Here is a 19,597-nt window from a genome sequence, read left to right as displayed (position 1 = left end):
CCGTCTGCTCCACCCTGGACCCCGCGCTGCGGCTTCTCCAGCACCAAACTCAATTATAACGGCCGTGATTACAGCGATATATCTCCAGCGCTCTCTAAACGCTTGGGTGTCAAGGGGAGTGTTTTAGAGAGGGTGCGAGGGGCAGCAATTCATACGAGGGAGCTGACAGTTCTTTGATGTGAAAATGATGCCCCGATTTTTACTCCGGGGCGCGCAACCGAAGAAAGATTACACTGCTTAAACCGAGAAATTTAAACCCAGATGATAATAGTAACGAGCCGAAGAGGCGAGGTAGGGAAGTCAATTTTACAACTAGAAAAGCGGTCTCTGAAGGCCTTGTGCAGCCTATCGGGGCTGAGCGAGTGAAACTAAGTTCCTGATAAATCATTAATCACGGGCAGCTAAAGGCAATCATCCCCGGGCAGCCTCTAATTACCGGAGGCCCCCGGCCCGCTGCCTGCCGGTGCCACTGGCCCCTTCCCCTCCCGGTGCCCGGGAGGGGCTGCCCAGGGGGGCTCGACCCGAGGCAGCCCGACCCGAGGCAGCCCGGTCCCGGGGGGGCTGCCCCGACCCCCGGTGCCCGGAGCAAGGTGGGCTCCTGCCGCCCGCCCCAGCTGCGCTCTCAGCCCTTCGTTCCCTGACCAACGGGTGAGGATTATTAACACATTATTAAAACTCCGCTCGGAGCACCTTAATGAGACCTGCGCTTATTAGCAATGGGAGCGAATTTCACAGGAGTGAAGCGATCAGTTAAGCCATGTCTATAGTTTCCAGACTACGCAAATGAGGCTTTTACTTAATTGAATTGAACTTCTCATGGCATTCGGAGGCTGAACTCTATCCTCCAGCGCAAGGTGGGCATCGGGATCAGTTTTGTACGAGAAAACAAGCCGGCAAAGAAGTCTTGTCCTAAGGCTAAGGGCATCCCGGGCTCCGAGCAGAGGCGTTTGTGGGGTGCTGTGGGGTGTTTCCGAGCGGGTTGCAGCCCCTGCCCTTGGCACGCACCAGCCAGGTGCTGGGACGCCTTTTCCACGTTCATCTTCGCAGCCTGCTGAACGGGCCAGAAAAACGAAGCGCTCCTTTTCCCAAATCTCCTGTCTTTCGCTAGCTCAGGCTCAAAATTGTCGTTCTCAGCCCATTTTGAGAAACCTCCACGCAGCAGTAATCAGGCGGCGGACAAACGCATCCTCAAGACAACTAAGAGAGGGACTGAAAACTTCAGAGCAGAGAAACATAAACAAATACATTTTCTAGCGCAGATTTATTATGGCTTCGGTCTGTTTTGCTGAGTGTGAGTCAACCAGAAGGGAATACCGCCTCAGTTTGACAGTGAGCAAGTCTTAAAAATTACGGATCGAATCAAAGTTTCAGGAGCAATTTAAAAAGCGCTCAGAAAGGCGATCCGGAGCAAGCCAGGTAGCCCTTGGCTAGCTCAGCCTTCCTCCCCCTTCGGAGAGCCGAGCTGCCACCGGAGGGGACCCTGCAGACGGGGGGCTGCCACCGGTCCCCCACGTCTTGCCCCCCCGAGGGCACCTAGCCTGCCCCGCCGCGTACAGCTCTGCCCCGAGCTCCCTGCTCACAGCCAGGGACTTTTGTGCCCCCAGTCTCAGAAAATCAGTTTTCCCCGGGTCAGGTATGCTTAGGACCCAGCGTGGCCCTTCCCTCATTATATTTCAGTTTAGGCACCAGGAAGATGCGATTTGTTGTCGAACTAAATAGAACATATCACCTCCAGTTAAATCTGTAAATTATATTATGCTGCTGCTCTGGCTTTGTTTTTCATAATTGTTAAAAATCTGAACAAATCAATTATATTAGCCATATGGCTTGATCATATCAGCTAATTTCCATTTTTTTTTTTGAAAGTAATTGTTGTTTAAGCACTGACAACTTATTAGTTAAGGTGTTTAGGAAAGATCTCTCTGCTCTTGTCTTAGTTAAAAGATGATTGAAATGACAATGAATACTCAAAGTAAAGTCATTAAATCATCCTCTTCTGTATTTTCCACTTTCTGTGTGTTTAAAGAGTTCACAACAACAGTAGCTGAGCTGCAGCCTGATTTATACTTCTGGAATGGAGGCCGTGAGACCATCAGGCTTTCAATTCAATCTATTCCAGTTTGTAATGATTTCCCTAAAAGGAGCCAGTTTTTGGTATGCAGCAGGTAAGTAGTCATTTTTCTTAGTTATTTTAAAGGTGTGTAGTATTGAGAATGTACAAGTGGTTCCACTCTGGCATTTACACACTGCAAATATAAAACTTCACCCCTCAGTGATCTTAATACTTCGTCCATTAAATGTACTTACTCATTTAAATGGGAATGTATTTAACTGCTAAACAGATGGTCTACAGTGCACACAATTATAAAGCAAGGGTTTGTGTATGTTGCCATATTTTAGACTCCAGATTTCCTGCTTCCCTATACATTTTTCAAAGCAGTTTATTTTTCCATACAAAGCACTAACGCAGGTGGAGAAGCAGTCTGGAATTCATTTCTTTTGCTATCAGAGATCCAGGGCACCCTCCTTCAGGCAATCTTCTTAATTTTCTGACAAGGATTTTAACTAGTTCTGTACTTCAGATTTTTAAAGCATTTCAAAAACCATTCTAAAATCCTCTGGACCACACTGGGATTTTAAATATTTGATAGACATTTCTGATCGTGTTTACTTTATTGAGTAAATACCAAAAAAATGTCTTGGCCCCACATTGGCGAAACTGAAGCAGTGACTGGGCAATGAAAGCTGGGAGAATTTTCAAGCTGTGTACTGCAAAAGGAAGGAGAAGGTTGCAAAAAAAAAAAAAAAAAAAAGAAAAAGAAAAAAGGCAGAAAATTATGAATCACCCACGCTGATGTTTGCATCATGAGCCGGTGACATTTGCTGTAGGCCTGTCTCACCCAGGCACAGGGGAGCTGGTGCTCACCCACTGGTCGGCTGTGTGAGGCTGTGTTGTGCTTGCCAGGGCAGAGCCACCAGCTGTATTTCTCATGCAGGATTTCAGCCCTCAGTTAACACAGATTTGTTATTTTTTTTGCTGGACTGTCTGTGATTCTCCTCATTCACATCGTAGTGTACCCCTCAAACATAAACAAATCAACTTTCAGAATGACTATAAAGTGAGGATTTAGCTCCATTGTATAACTGAGGCCCTAAAGTTCAGAGAGAAGTGAAATCTGCACTCATTTTGTTTGTCCCATGGATAATATTGAGCTGATAATTCTAGTATATTTAGCAACCTTATATTCTCATTGCTTTGCAAAACAAGATGTCGAAAGCGATTTGGAATCCTTAACATGGGAAATACAGTTTGTAGCCAATTATGACAAGCTGGATTTAAGTGATGTGCCTAGCATTTCATGGACGTTCTGTAGCAGGGCAGAGCTTGAATTATGCTATTGAAGGCAGTGTGCATCTATCCCATTAAACCATTCCTTCTCTTGTTTCACAAAGCATTTCCAGCGTAGTTTAACTTCTCCAGCAAATGGCTGGCTTTTATCAATATCAGATTTTCACTATGCAGTCCTGAGTCACTTTCAGATGAACTTGTATCAGCCTTTCACGCAGCAACAAAGATTAGGATTTTATCCTCCATGTCTGCATCACAGTACAACCATACCCGACAGAGGAAGGTGAGATAAAGTTGCGTAAAGTCACTCTGAAACTCCCAGTTCCCAAATTCTGAATGCTTGACTTTTCAAGCAGCTTTGGAAATAGCTATTTGCATCCAGTTTTCTAGATTAAATAATTAGTAAATGACTTCCCACGGAAACCTCAGGATCCGTCAGTACCTGGAACTATGCTGGGTGGACCTGTGAGGGATGCGCTGCAGCAGAAGGCTGCTTTTGTTTCCACACTTCTGCAAGCAGAAGGAAGTGGCTTATGTACTGCCATCAGCTTCGACTGCTATTTGCTAACAGGAGAAGAACTTGTTAGATCAAGAAGTGAGTCTGTTGAAAAGGAAAGTCTCAATGTTTCTGCCAACTTTGACCCCTTCTTTTCCTGTTTCCCCCAGTGCTATCACAGACTGCTGCTCTTCCCCAGGATTGTCAGAGCTTAGACCTTTCAGTTGTCCCAGGCAGTCACCGTGGGCTTGATCTTAAATTCAGTGAAGTCTCTGGAATTTGAATCAGACCTACAATGGGATTACATGATTTGATTGAAGAAGAAAGTCAAGTTGCTTTTTTGCTAGTTACTGCATGCCATTTACCAGAAATCTGGTTGTGCCTCAGAGAAGGTTAAAGAGAAGAAAGGACTTGGGGATGAGGGACCCGGGAGTGGGGAAAGAAGGGAAGACTGGGAGCAATACAACCCCTTCAAAAGCATGCAAGATACAGAGTTCATACTTTTGAGAGATCTGAGTGGTCTTGTTAATACAAATAAATAAGCAAAGCACAGACTAATATTTCACTTTGCCGTAGGCTTTCTTGTTGTCAGTATGGGTTTTTCACTAGGAACCTGGCAGCAGCAAGTCCTAACAAGTAACAAATTTACAAATACTTCATTTTGTACAAAATTAAGGCCATGCTGTTCATGACACAAGCTATTCAACTTGGGGAGCCCTCTTTGAAGATCTATTCTTCCATATGTGGAGCTCTGATAAAGGTGTTCAGGGAAGATGTAGGTTGTCACAACTCACATGGTATCAAAAGGCATGCTGAGACACTCAGCTCTTGCATGACATTGAGCAGTCCCATTTCTGATGACTTTGTTCATCTCTTTTCCCTATGTCGGGATACAGTGAATGTATAGTGGATTGATTTTTTCTGGGTTTTGGTCAGATGGGTTGCTTTTTATGTTCCACGAGTTTCATTTCACTGCCCAAACCAGGGAAACGTAAGCACCAGAAGAAAGCATGATTATCATTTGGGAAGAAACAAGACATTTTTAGAAGGAAGCATGAAGGCCCCAAAGCTCATGTGTGTATGAGAAGGGAATATGGTCAAAAGACTAACTGAAATCTGCGGCATAGCCTACACACAGATCAACAGGCACATTGCATTAGCTTCAGTGTCTCCCAGATTTACTTTTGGCTACACTGCAATGTTGATCAGTCCCCAGCCACACCACACAACTATTCCAAACATAACCCAGAGATCATTTCATCCGTTCAGATTTAAGATTTGGAAAGCAGAAATTGGTATGCATCAGAGGTGTCATTTCAACTCTTGGGGTTTGTCCAGCTCTTGGGGTTTGGGCAATTGCCATTAGAAAGACTGTAACACTTTCATTACTCTTATGAGTTTGCTGGTTAAAAAAATTCTGTCAAAGATGTGAAATTCACATTTCTGCCAGTTTGTCATTTCCTATACATGTATAGAAAATGCTTGAGAGAGGTAAATATTACCACTGAGTGAATTTTCAGCTTCAGGTAAAGCAAAGAAGGCAAGAGAATGGAGTCTTGTATTTTAGTACCTGATCTGACTACACTTCTCTGTGCTTATTTATATTAACTTTACAGAGTGGCCTATGACCCATTATCTAAACAGATGTATGGAATTATAAATATCTTAGGAATTCATACGAGATAATTTTAAGAAAAAGCAGAGAAAGGGTGGGAATGGAGAAGACTGTTTGGTTTGAAGGGCTTTGATGTTTTTGAGAAAAAAAAAAAATCTTTAATAGAAAGAGAGTCTTATTTTTTATCATCCTTCCTGTCCTTGTTGATCTTCATGGTCTGTTTCTCATGGCAGAGTCCTATACAATTTTGAATGGACTAATCCATTCAGAAACGTGAATGAGAAGGAAAAAGTAGGAGAAAGGATTCCTGAATCACATTTGCAGATACTGAACTTCACAGAGAGAATAGTAAAATTTCAGTAAGCTAGAAGTGAATAAAAGTTGTGTTTCTGACATGCACTGAATCATTTCTAGAGCTTTATAAAGCATTATTTGGTTGACAATGCCTCTTAAAATATCTGTTTACGAAATGCAGTGTTACTTCCTGAAATTTACCATATTTGCTCCATGAAAAATAGCTCTTTTTCTGTGGGGAAAAAAAAAAAAAGAAAAAAAAGAAAAAAAAAGAGGAAAAAGACAGAGTTAGCAGCAGAATCTTTAATGTCAAGAAATGGGCAAGATGTCAGTTTTATGCCACATCAGAAAGACAGATATATATATTTCACCATTTCTCCTATCCTATTTATGATTGTTGCAATCACAAATAATGTAGCCGAGATCTACTATCTACTTGACCTGTATGTATTGCTACATCTTGCTCCTAGGGTAACAGCACTTTGTCATGTCTATTTCTCTTCCTCGGGTGTATATCTAGTATTTAACTCTGTCTGTTCTTCAGCAGCACAGGAACATGACTCTGCAGTATCTAGTGCTTCACTTTCAGTAGGGTGAGTGCTGTGCAAAGGCCATATACAAAAAACACCTGAGGTTAACATACACGACACGCTTCTTATTAAAAAGATGGAAATCATACCTTTTTGTCTGTGCATGTTACAACTTGGATAGTACAATCTGGATGATAAAGCCAGAGTGTAATGGTTTTTATTCTGGTGATTGGCCGGCCATAAGCTACCATGTGTCGCAGTGCTTTCTCTTATTCTGTATAAGCACCTCCTGTATCAGGTCTTGAAACTGAACATGAGTTTAACTGAAATAAAGATCATTTTTAGTTAAAATTGCATTTAGATTTCACTATCTTAATCTCAGTTCACATACCAATTGATGGACTGCTATTTACATTTATGAAGAAAAAATACATCGTTGTGCAGATATATCTATGTAATTGGTCTGTAAATGAATAATTTCATTTAAGTTTTCATAAATCTTTGGTGAATCCATGAATGCTGGATGTCTTGCATGAATAGCTGAATACACATACAGGTTCCACAGCCCAGCTTTGGTCAGGTTATGACTTTTTGGGAGCCAGGTTTGGGTGAAAGCTTATCTCTATCTACATCTCTATTTGTCTCTATCTTTCCTTCTATATCATTTCCGAGTAGATTTCTCCTGATAGACCTTTGGATGATGTCCTCATAGACTTATCCTGGGCTGCTACAAGCAGTTACATTGATTCTGTTGTTTAACATTAGCTCCATGCATGATCATAGTTGAAATGAGATCAGAATTCTTTAATTAACCTCAGAAATAAGCTTCACAGATGCTGAGGAAGAAAGATGATGGTTTGTAGGAAAGGTTTAGCTTCAAAAGCCTGCAAATATTTATTGTGATCTTTATCCACTCCTACTAAAGAATGCTTGCAGACTTTTCATGCAACAGGAAATCCAGGTGATTACTAGGTGAAAAAAATTACTTCAATATCTTGGAAGATTCTTCTGTTTAATTGCAGATGGTTGTCACACATTGTCTTTGGTCAGGGATCTGACTTAAAACAGTGGTCAAAGCATGCTTCTTCCACATAGGCAAATGTGTTGGCAGATCCTAAACACACTCATAAGGTCAGTGGAGGAGCACCTTTTTATGTATTCTGCAATTAAATCTGTACTGTTCTCTACATCTACCTTGTAGTCCAACAGAGCTAAAAAGGGTAGAGGCTCCTGTGGCAGGGATTCAGGTCATGCACATATTCCACACCATTACACTGCATTCCCAGGAGAGCATGCTGTGTCTTTTCCATCTTGGCACTTCCTGGGGGCTGCCTGCTACTCCATTCAGGTATGTTATGTCTTTCCCTTTCTTCTGAAATTGTTGCTCCCTAACTACTTTGGAGAGCAGTGTTGACCTTCTCTCCTGCTCTCACCACTCTCAGCAGTGCCAATGTCCCTCAGCACTCAGGTAAAAGCCCTTCCTGCCCTATAGGAAATAAGGCATGCAAATACCCTTTTCATCAGCCTGTTCTCAACCTACCAAAGAATAAATTGTTCTTTTCTCTTGCAAAGCAGTGTGCAAATCTCAGCAGGATGCTTTTCCAAATTATGATCCTTATATTTCACCTGAATGCTGAATGCATTCAAGTGGTTACTTATAACAATCCATTTTAGGTAATAAAATGTTCAATGTATTCCCCCCCTATCTTTGAGAAATATCACAACATTTGTGTAGTCGTTTTGCTCTCACACAAATGTTATTGCACGTGTTTTCAGGAAGTTTCCCTATGGATTTGGAATGTCACTTCTCTTTTCTAAAAGACCTTCTATAACAGTTATCTCCTGTTTGGATTTTGGAAGGCAGGAACTAGACACAACTAGTAAAAGAGCCTCTGGAAAATTTCTATTCCATTACTGTACCCACCAGGAGAAGTGCCTTCGACCACAAGTTGAAAATACTTCTCAATTAGAGGAAAAGAATATAAATTGTTACTTTAGTTTGGTTTGATAGATGTTCTCCAGCTATCTGTGAACAGCTACTTTCAAAACTAGCCAGATATGATATTGCAGAAGAATGAATTTAGCAAGTGTGGCCATATGTTGGAGAAATAATGCAGGTGGGGTTTGCCACAGACTCCTTGTACAGCATTAAATGGGATGAAATTTTGCTCTGCTGGTTGTCCCACCACCTCTACCTCAGACCTGGGATCAAAATCAAGTGTGTTGTCAGCAAGTGCAATTTCTGAGATGCTGGAGAGGTTTTATGAAATTTATGACCCACTGCCTGACTGAGATGCTAAGTGCAGCACCTGGAGCAGTGGTGACAGCAGTAGTGAAGGAAACTGTGGAAGAAATGAATTACTCAGAATACTATGTACCTTTGTACAAAGCTTTGTTTAGACCATGTTCTGTGTTTGGGCCTGAACTCTGTTCCTTTCTTGCACCCCTTGTAACATTTTAATGCTCTCAGTGGTCAGACTAACAAGCTGAATAAAATTATTATTATTTACTTCTCAGTCTATTACAGCTGCCCTTCCACATATAAAGAAAAAAGGATTCACTGGAAAAACAGGTGACAGTTGCAGCCAACTTTTCATTATAGAAAAAATATTTAGATCTGTGCTTGACTTGCCAACAGCATCAGCACTTGACCTACAGAAAAATCTGCTGGAAAAAAATCACCCAGGTCCATTAGCAATCCTCTGATTATAGCCTTTTAAAGTCTCATTATAACTAGCCCTGTAATGAGCTGAGACAACATGTTGCAATGTGTCTCTCACTCTGGACAATCAGAGTGACTCATTAGAGCTGTATGGCATGAATACAAACACAAACAGCATCCTCCCACTCTTCACCCTCCTTGGAGCCAAGGCCCATAGCACTGCCCTGTCTGCAGCTCATACAGTCACACTCTAATGACCTTTAAATAAACTGGGGGTGTAGCTGGAACAGTGTGGTGCTGGGTGTGGATTACAGGAGCCATCCAAAAAACTTCAGTAAATATGCCATGGAGTGATGTTATGCCACACTCAGCACCCTGCTGCCCTGTTTATGCTGCCAACAACATCCAAGCCCAAGGATTTTAAAGCTAGCTCAAGAGTGCCTCCATTTGTTTGCATTTTAGACATTTCCCTGAAATTGATGGTAGTTTTAGGTCTTTGTTTTTCTCTGCCAGATGAAGTACTCTGCAGTGGTCCTCATTGTCTCCCTTGGACTTAGTTTACATAATATAATCAAGTTGCCATCTTGTCTGACATATTAGACAGGTCAATTCATTCTGTTTCCCAAGGTATGGTGTTTCTATTAGTTTTTGATTAATTTTTGGTCATCCCTGGTCTATGTTTTCCACACAGATTTTAGTGTGGATGCAGAGCACATCTGTTGGGAGTTGGCTGTATGAGTGCCAACCTCACTGATGCATTGAGCAGATGTAATAGCAAGTCCCTGAGTTGTCTCATTACACCTGAGAGAATAGGTAGAAGTGCCTCAGTATTACCTAAATATTGGATGAAACACACAAGCTGCTGCTGTGGATGGATAACCAAAAGTTTGGACACCAGCTGGCTCCAGAGTTCCTCTAGTGGCAGCCTGGGTACCTGACTACGGAGGTGAAGAATCTCCTTTGGGTGGCCAGCAGGCTACAGCTCAACAGTCATTATAGACCAGGTGGTGGACATGCATTGAGATTTGATGGAGGATAAAATTAGTTTGATTAATTATATGGGTGTGTCTGCTGTAGGGTTTTAGCTTAGCATGGTTCTGCAGAGAATATTCCAATTGCCTCCCTCTTTGTGCTTGGCTTCCTGTTGCAGACTAACATCAGAACACACCTGGATTCCTTCCAGATGAACTAACCTGGACAATACCTTCCTGCACACCACCTACAAACATGTTTTCAACCCATGGGACTGAACTAGAGCTAGCAGAAGCAGGAAGCTCCTATAACATATAAGGGGCAGCTGACAGATACTGGTACCACCTGTTTGTGATGCTTGCTGATGGAGGTGGCAGCTGATGGCATATGGGTGGGCAGGCAGGAGGAAAAGCTTTTAGGGATCCTTCAGAGCTGCAGTGACTTTTCTCTCCAGAAACTTTTTTTTTTTTTTCTCTTTTTATCAAAGTGAAATATTTTCTTAGAGAAATGAAGAGACTATATTATAGAGACGTCAGTACAGCATACTGTTCCCTGGGTGAGCATTCATCTTCTTGGAGAAGGAACTTTGATGTTCTGCTAGTCAAGTTGTTCAACTCAAAGTAAGTGAGGGATGGCCTCAAAATCAACACAGCTAAACCAATATTTAAATAATTCAGTGAAAAATAAATATTTTGTCAGTGGTACGTGCTATTGCTTGTTGTGGGGTTCAATCATGTGTTTTTCACTGCAGTTGATATTTTTCAGCCAAGTGCTAATGGTTGCCATCTTGCTGAAAAGTAAAGTCATCTGTGACACTGGCAGGTGGCAGGCCAATGCAGGAGTGTGAAAACATTTCTCAGTCATCTTTCATATGGCTTTAACAATCAGAAAAAATGTTTTATTATTTAAACAGAGCTTTAATATAAACTTTACATTAAACTTTGCCTAAATAATAAAGCTTTTTCTTCTGACTGTTAAACCAATATTATAGCAGGTTAGAAACTAGTTTACAGTTTCTTCCACCAGGTTCTCACCCTGCTAGTATACATTCATAACCGCTCCCCTACCTGTCCCTTTTGTGTTTTATAAACTTCTCTTATTTACTGTTTGGGTGATGCTGAGTACCCCATCTGAGAGTTCATGGGATTGCCTGTACAGTAAATGTGAGAAATTTATGATACTCAGAAGAGATATGCAGAGAAACCATTATAACTGTGTTTTAAGACTCCAGTGCATTTCCTGCTGGTGCTGTGTAGCTTGGTCACTCTTGCAAACATCGCATTCTCAAGATTTCCAGTCAGTGTAAAGAAAGCTGTGTTCCCAGTCCTGGGGCAAGCAGAAGAGAAGGGTTTCATCAGAACTGGTTTTGAAGAGAGCGATGTTGAAGAGAACAGGGAAAAACCTCAACTGCTTGACATGATAAGACTTTAAAAAAAATAGGTGCAACCTGACTGGTGTGTGTGCATGCAGGTGCTGTGGGATATTACAAATGCATTGCTTCCCTATGAGATGTTGTTTGTACCCTTAGATATAGAGACCTCAGGTATAGTTGAAAAATGTGGTAATAAAAAGTATTTTGTAGACTGAAATAGTACCCTCTCCTCGCTGAGGGGTGTCAAACGCATATTTGGCTCATGGCTAGCAGATGGTGCAAAACAATCTGGTTTATAGTTGCTGCAAGAGCCTTCACTTGCAAAATTTCTTTTGTGGAAAGATGTCTTAATAAGTAATATTTTATGTGTCTAGTAGTATAGGTCTTCTTTTGAGAATGAAATTATTTTGTATTTATTGTGATCTACGTATTGGCTTGTTTGTCTCAAATTTTATTGTTTAAGTCTGTCATTCTCTTGTTATTTAAAGCTTACACTGACCTTGTTTCAGTATCAAACTTTGTATTGTCGTAAAGACTGTTTTATTTTGACACCTTTTGATAAGGTATCTCTAGTTACTCTACTATCATATGTTTATGTTTTTCTGCCATTTCATTATTTCATCTCTCTAAAATCTGGCTGTTAAATTAAGTCCAAATGATACATTAGCATTCTGACTAGAATTTGCATTTCCTAAAATTTGTATTAAAATGCAACCTGTCGTTAAAAGGGTGGCCAATTTACACATTTTCAGCAGCCCTTGTTACTCAATCTGGAATCTGGAGATGTAGACAGAGCAGTGCTGCACTGCAAGGGACTGTGTAACCTTGTTTGCCTCTGCCCCCTTGCCCCTGAGGGCAGACTGGACTTCTCATTAGCTGCTATTTCTAGAGGCTAGATAAAACTGTCTTGCTGGCTGAATCAAGACCATTGGCTGCTATGCTTTGCCTTGACATGGTCTCAAAAAATGTAAAGGATACAGCCTAGTACTTTGAACTCCGCTTATTAGAATGATTTTACCTTAGCATCAAACAAGTAACTTTCCAAATTTCTGTATCAAAACCCCCTTTTCCATTAGTAGCCCCCAAAGACATATTTCTATACTGCCCCATTGAGCAGTATGGAAATAACAGATGCCAGTTGCCCTGACACGAGTTTGTGACTCCTAGATCAAGAAGCAAAGAGCCAGGTGTGTTGCTGAAGGTCTGACTGGGCTGCCTGTGGGGTTCAGGGCACTTCTGGCTTTCGGGGGACTGCTTCTTCTGTCAGTGGGACAGAACTACTCACTGGGGATTCACCGTTCTGAGGACACATTGCGCACCTACAGCACAAAGAATAATCACGCAGAATGGAAAAATCAAAACAGAGTAGAGTCCTTAAAGAATAGGAAACATTACTGTGAAATTCAGAACTTGGTTAGCCTGTGAGGCTGGCTAGGAGAATCATAATTCTTTTTGCTACACAGAATGTCAGCCCTTCCATGCAAATTAGTTGCTATGTCTATAACATGCTTCAGGATTTTTTTTTTCTTTTATTATACTTACTACTAAAGTAACTACTTCAGTTTACTATTATTATTGTATAAAAATGTGGTCTCTCCATTTCTTCCCATTTCTCTTCCCTCAGCTGAAATTATGCAATACATTACTTCATACAGTTTAATTGCAGTATCACACTTCTGAAGCTCCCTAAATTTCCTGTGATTACAGTGAAATAAGCAGGAAAAAAAAAAAATTTGAACAGAATCTATTCTTTCTTTATGCAACGCTTCAGCTGAAGATATATAACTAACTCTGGAAAATTATAAATTCTCAGAGTACCGTTGTGAAACAGATAAGTTGCATTACCCTTATCTGAAAAATGGGAATCTAGAGACAGGCATTGAGTGAATAGCCAAGGACATGGGTATTCCACAACCAAAACAGAAACCAAGCCCTAATCTTTTGAATCCCAAGGAGTCTGTACTTTTTCTTGTAAAATGTCCTAAACATTCTTTTTTCCAAATAATGGAAAAAATACAGTAAAAAGTAGGTGATAGGTTGTGTATATTGGTCAGAAAATAAACTTTTTTTTTTTTGTGCAAAATCTCCTTGAAGATTTTATTTGTTGATCCTACTATTTTGATAAGTCCTTTCAGCTCAAGGAAAAAAGAACTCTTAGTGTTTCCTAAAAAGCTGCATTCATACATTGGTTGCAAATATGATGAAATTGGAAATAAAATTATTTTCTAGCAAAATTGGCATTTTTTTTTTCTGTTCTTCTTTATTTTCTTCCCAGTGTACTTTACTGAAAGCAGCATTCACTGGGTTTTTATCTTTTAAAGGCTGGTATTTACAAGTGAATCTGCTGGCTGTCTAATTGCAACTTACAAAAACATCATACAATGTCATCTAATCTCCCTCGGTAGCTGTTATATTTAGTTTTCTGTGGCATAATTTACATTTACCTGAACTGAATTCTAACTCAGGCTGGAGGGGAAAAAAGAGAAGAAAAAGGCTGAAAAAATCACTCATGATTTATGTGTGATAATTCTCTACAAGAAAAGGTTAAACACCACCCTGTTCTGTGCAGATACAGAAACATCTATCCCTACAACACACAGAAGTCCGTCAAATCAGAGCCCCCAGTGTGAGCCACCTTGTGCCTTTGCTGTACCAGGACCTGGCTTCTCTCTGGTGCTGGCCGCATCCATGGATGCACACCACATTGGTGCAACAGCACATAGCTGCAGATGAAATTCTGCCTTGAATTTTTAACTGGGGAACAGTGGAATATTTAGTAACACACCTGTCTATCAGCAGTGCTGACAGGTGAGGGAGATATGGCGTGTTGGAGAAAGGGAGGGTGGTTTAATAAGTGTAGGGGGAGTCAGCACAAAGCCCAAACTCTGGTTATCCAGTGTGGAGAACCAAAGCTGGAAAAGAAAACTAACTGCTGGCAACAGCTGTATGCAAAGCAAGAAACAGTCCTCAGTGGGTAAATGGGGAACCAGTTCACCCCCTCTTGGGCACCAAGGAATTACTGTTCTTGAGCAAGGTTCCATCTTCATCTCCATCAATGAAAAAAGCCTTCTGAATGCGGATTTTTTTTTTTTTTTTTTTTTGTATGAATGGAAGAAGATGACTGTCCCTGACTGAAAAGTTTGCTCCTCCTTATAGTTCCTGTTAATTACCCTGGAAGTCTGGGGAAAGGCATACAGTGGGAGACGAGGGAAATGGAATAGGGGGGACAAGGAAGATGGTGGCATGTAAAGGGAATACAAGCCCTATGGCATTTTCCTGGGGGACAAATATTCCACCCCAGTAGGACACGCCTGTGTGTGGGAAAACTGTTGGAGAAGAGAATTTCAGCATCAAATTCCCCTGAGCAATTATAAGACATGAACAGAAATAGCAAGTGAAAACCAAGAATCTGACTTTCACCCAGTTTTGCAATAAAAGATTTTATAGTGGAATCAACTGAGATGTATGTCAGAATTAAGAATTGGGCTTTGAATATGTTTTGCTCTTAAAGAATCAAATGCAGATCATTAGTATTAATAATATTTTAAAACTGATTTTACTGGCTATCTCTTTTATGGAAGACGAACTCTTGGTTTCATTTGCGGAGTCAACATTTGCCAGCCATACATGTGGAATGGGTGTTTGAAGAAGTATTTTACAAAACAGCAGCAACGTGTGATTGCCTTTGCTTTTTGAATGTATGTTATCAGTTTGCTTCCTGGATTTGTGAGCAGTATTTTTAGATTTTCTAACTCTCCATTAAAATCTAGACAACCACTGGGTCCTTTTGTGTTTCAGCTGCTTATTGCTTCATTGTAATCTTCATTTGAGTGTTATTTATTCACTGTTATCCCTTTAACTGTAAATTCTGGTTTATAGGAGTCTACTTGCTAACTGAAATTAAGTGATGTACAGCTATGTGTGCTTTGGTACATAGCCACAATGGGATGGAAGATTAAATGTGCCACATCAAGAATTATCTCAGCATCCCTATTTCCTGTAAGTTTATCTTTGACCATTAGTGTGACTGTAATTCAAATTGCTAAAGATTCTGGCTTATCAATATTCTGTGCTGCCATAAGTCAGCATAAAAAAGTGAGCTTTGTATTATCTTCTCTAACAGTTGTGAGGCATTGATGACTCATTATGACAGTTATGAAAATTAATATTCTGCATGTCATCAACATTCTACTTCCCAGCACTTTAACATCTACCCATCTTCATTTTGTTGTCCTGCTCTTTCCCAGTAAGATGTCTCCCAGACTTCCAGCAGAAATTTCTGACCCTCTGAGTACTTTAACTTTCTTTTTCCCATAAACACCCAAAATCAACTCTTAGAACATTTTGTAGTGTCACACACTTTTCGTATGACAATACTCAAAACGGAAGCGGGAATGCAAAGAATGGAGACTCTTCCCAAAGTACTTCCCTGAGATAATAGTTCCCTTAGAGAACATTTTGTTTAATAACTGCATATAGAAATGATTTGGTATACTTTTTCAGGAAATGCAGAAGTCCTAGTGCAGCTTTATTGCATAGGAGTTCAGTCTGTTGACCATAATAGGAGTTCCAATTTATGAGCAAAAATGCTCTTAATGACACATATGATTTCAACGTACACATTTGCTTTTGATTAAACTCTGTAACACATTGGTACACCCATGTAGAACTGACATTTGTCTTTATGAATCTCATGTAAAATGACACTTTGAGTCATGCTTAAGGAATTTACAAGAAGAACATGACAAAACAATGTCCTTTTTGTGAATAGAGACCATATTGTAAGCTTTTATTGCTTTACCAGTAATACATAATTAAATATGTCTACAAGGTCTGGCTTTGATCCTGGGGCTTTCTTCCCTGGGTTTAAGCTAGATACAGTTCCTGTATCCATGATACAACTGCATAGTAGGTAAAGTTTATGTCCAGCCTGTACTTTTAAAATCCAATCTCTTGTGAATTCACTGTACTCCTAACATAATCGCAGAGAACAGTTTAAAGCTGCTATAACACTAAGATGTAAAGTCAAAAGGTCTAAGAAGAGATTAAGAGTGGAACGTGACCGTGGATGGACAGCAGCAGATGGGACACATCACTGAGAGCATTCCCAGTTGCTGGAAGGCAGTACGTCCTGTGAAGCACGTTCCTCCTGAGGCCAGGCGGAGCTCCCCATTCAGGACAAGAAAAGCAGCTTCACTCTGCAGGCTCCTCCACTGACACCGGAGATGAAGCTCATCCCAAATCCCTGCACAACAAGGTTATGGAGAAGCTGGAAAGGGGAGAGATAATCTGGAATTCTGTAGGAATAGAAGGGAGGATTCATTTAAAAAATCATTTGCTCATGAAATCCTTTCCACATCATTAGTTGGCCAAATCTTTCTTATACTGAAAAATTATTAACAGCTGACAGTTATTTTCTTTAGAGCTTGTCCTGGGCAATCTCTTTGCTGAGAAATGCTATGGGGTGAATCAGAAAAAAATGTGATTGAAGGCAACTAGCTCCATCTTTCCACAGTGAAAAGAGGTTTGGTTTTCAGAAGTATTCAGCATCTGGAGTTCCTTCATAAAACCTCTGAAGGTAATAAATATACATTTATTTTCTTGACAAAATGTAGTCTCCAGTGCCTCTATTATATCTTGCTTCATGATATTTACTTTCCAAGGCTGTTTTGTTATAACTTTTTGATTCAGAATTCTTCCACAATTTAAGTCCCTTAGAAAATTTTCAGGTGTCTACTTATGTGACCCTCACACAGACAGATTGCAGGCATTTTGCAATGTTTACTTCTAATTCCCTGTTTTGCAAACTTTCCTAGAAGGACAGTCAAGAGAGCAAACAGAAAGGAGGATATGACTGCTGCCAGGGAGAATTTGCCTAAGCACTGTAGCATCTGCAGAACTCCCCTCCTGCTCCATATTTTCAAGGCTGCAGTGTGTTACTGATGACTTGAGAGACAGCCAGGCTGTACATGGCAAGGTGGGGATCAGGAAAGATAGTGGCAGCATAACTGAGTAAGGAAGACATCTGTGCCATGTGTATGGACACAGATATTCCTGTATCATTATAGAGCTTGTTTTTCAAGTTTGGACACTGGGTGAGAAGAACCAGAGGCCAGGGAATTCAGTACTAGTGGCACTGAACATCCTGAGGGCTCACAGCCTGCTTTTCCTTCTGGGAAGATCTCTTAAGCAGGATCTCAGCCTCATCACAGCAGCAGCCTTCTTGCAAAGAGCCAGTACCAGTGCTGGCTCTTTGTACAGCAGGAAGTGCAGTGGTGTTTGGTGAAGTCAGTAAAACTTTCATTTGTTTTTACATTCAGGGTTCAATGTTCAGTTATATTCCATGTTCAGGGCTGGTTTCTAATTTCTTCTGGATAGACAGCCTACCGCATCAGAACTATTGGTCTAAGGTATAAACTGGAGCCTAAAATGGATCCGAAGGCTAAGCTTGCCAAGAACACAATGGCAGAAGAGCAAACACAAATGAACGGCTGAAAATTAATTCATGACTTGAGGAAAGCACCTGAATTTGCATAGTTACAACTATCAAGCAATCTGCACATCAGTTTCAATCTTCATTTTAAGTAGTGCAATAGTTCTCCTTACAGCTAAGGTTTCTCACACCTCCTAGGAGACCTGATTGTCCATTGTCTCTGATGCTCAGGCTTGCACTGTTCACATGCAATGACTGTGTATCTGCCTCTGACCAATGCCTGAAAATTTCAGCATCAAGCATTAAGCTATTAAATGAAATTACATTAATGAAAAATGGATTGTTTTTCCCAAAGTAAAAAAAATAAAAAATAAAAATCTTAAATCTTAAATCTTCTGGTTTCTGTGGACAAACAACTTTAACAGAGGATTTAGGGATTTCTTTTCTTTTTTTAATGGATTTTTCTTTCCATCTACATCAGATCTTCTAGATACAGCCAGAAGAACCTACTATTGCACATACTGCTTCCCCCTCACTGCTCTTCTAAGGCCTCTTTGTTGTATGCCCACCTTCTTATTTGTGCTTTATTTTATTGGTTTCACTGTGCTTTTAACTTTGTTAAATCCTCCAAACAGGGATCTCCTATTTATCATTGTTTTACTTACTGAACAAAGTCCTTTATGTTGCTGAAATAATGGGCAAACAGCAACAATTTACAAGCTTTTGACATTATAAGGGAAGAAGAACAAGCCATGTGATCATTCTATTTTTAATAAATCTCCTTTACATGGTTTCTTAATTCTATAGGAAGCTGCTCTTGGGGTGATTCCCTTTAATCTGCCGAGCAATCTGATTATTTGTGTGCTGCAATAACATTCTTTTTTTCAACATGTAGCTTTCTTTTTCAATGTTTTGCTTCAGTTTTAGTTGTCCTGGATGCAGAATGATCTTTGCTCATCTCCTTAAACCTTTCAGTCCCTATTACATCAACATTTCCAATTTACATAACTCCAGCAGGCTTCAAATGTGATACTTCTTTTGCTAGGTGAATACTTTCCAGGGTCCAAGCGATGCCCTGGAAACTTGCTCCTCTCCTTCACTTCATGCAGAGAGCTGTTTGCCCAGTGCTCACATCTCTCCTCTGTGGCTTAGTTGCCATTGACAGAAGGATTTTTTCTTTATGTTCTTCTGTACCAGAGCTATTGCAGCATTTTTCTCACTTTGTAGATTTCAGAGTTCCTCATAACTCGTGATTCTCAAGTTTTGTGGGAGGGAGGCTGGGTGCTGGAAACTATTGGTGAATTTAGGGCTGGCTTCTCATGTGTTTATATGTAGGTCATTTATTCCTATGACTTTTAATTAAAGATATGTTTCCTCTTCTTAATACCTTACCGTATCATGTACATACAGCAGCCATGAAAAATAAAGTGCAATAGACCTAAGTTTGCCTGGGAACAGGAAAAGCAATAAACTATTCAACTAAGACATATATTGTGTAGAGAAAAGTACAGGATTTAATACTAGCCGTGTAAAAGAAGCTGCATATGAAGTTGTCTCCTTCCTCATAGAAATATGTCTACAAAGCAGCCTGTGTGATATCTTAACATAAGCATCTGAAGTACACATACAAAGCATGAAGGCTAAATATGCTTCCAGAAAGATGAGTGCTTTCTTATAGGGCAGGACAATTTCATCGCATTAATAGCTGGCATTCAAAAATAAAGGGAATTTATGAAATATGAAGCAAAAATTGAACAATATATTTCTGTGGGAATATTTATTTTGAAAACTTATCCTAGAAAGCTCACATTGGAACTTACAGTTAAGTCTTGATCTGGTATTTTTTGTCAGGAGAAAAAAAAAAGAAAAAAAGA

The 19,597-nt window shown here is 40.3% G+C and overlaps 1 long non-coding RNA gene across 2 annotated transcripts in view; it reads left to right on the top strand.

The window, feature by feature from the left end:
* LOC106015158 (uncharacterized) overlaps positions 1 to 6,657 on the top strand; it is an 8,047-nt gene extending 1,390 nt beyond the window's left edge. Inside the window, exons 1-3 of one of the 2 annotated variants that reach the window (XR_005267292.2) lie at positions 1 to 648; positions 2,027 to 2,165; positions 4,016 to 6,657. The exon at positions 1 to 648 is cut by the window's left edge and continues 1,390 nt beyond it. This is a non-coding gene — a long non-coding RNA (uncharacterized lncRNA). Of the gene's footprint in view, positions 855 to 2,026; positions 2,166 to 4,015 lie in introns of both variants that reach the window. The other variant, XR_002399327.4, reaches the window with a different exon arrangement.
* Positions 6,658 to 19,597: the final 12,940 nt, after the last annotated feature.

Source organism: Anas platyrhynchos, chromosome 7 (genome assembly GCF_047663525.1).
Source record: "Anas platyrhynchos isolate ZD024472 breed Pekin duck chromosome 7, IASCAAS_PekinDuck_T2T, whole genome shotgun sequence".
Taxonomy (NCBI): domain Eukaryota; kingdom Metazoa; phylum Chordata; class Aves; order Anseriformes; family Anatidae; genus Anas; species Anas platyrhynchos.
This window is presented reverse-complemented; position numbering and strand designations above follow the sequence as displayed.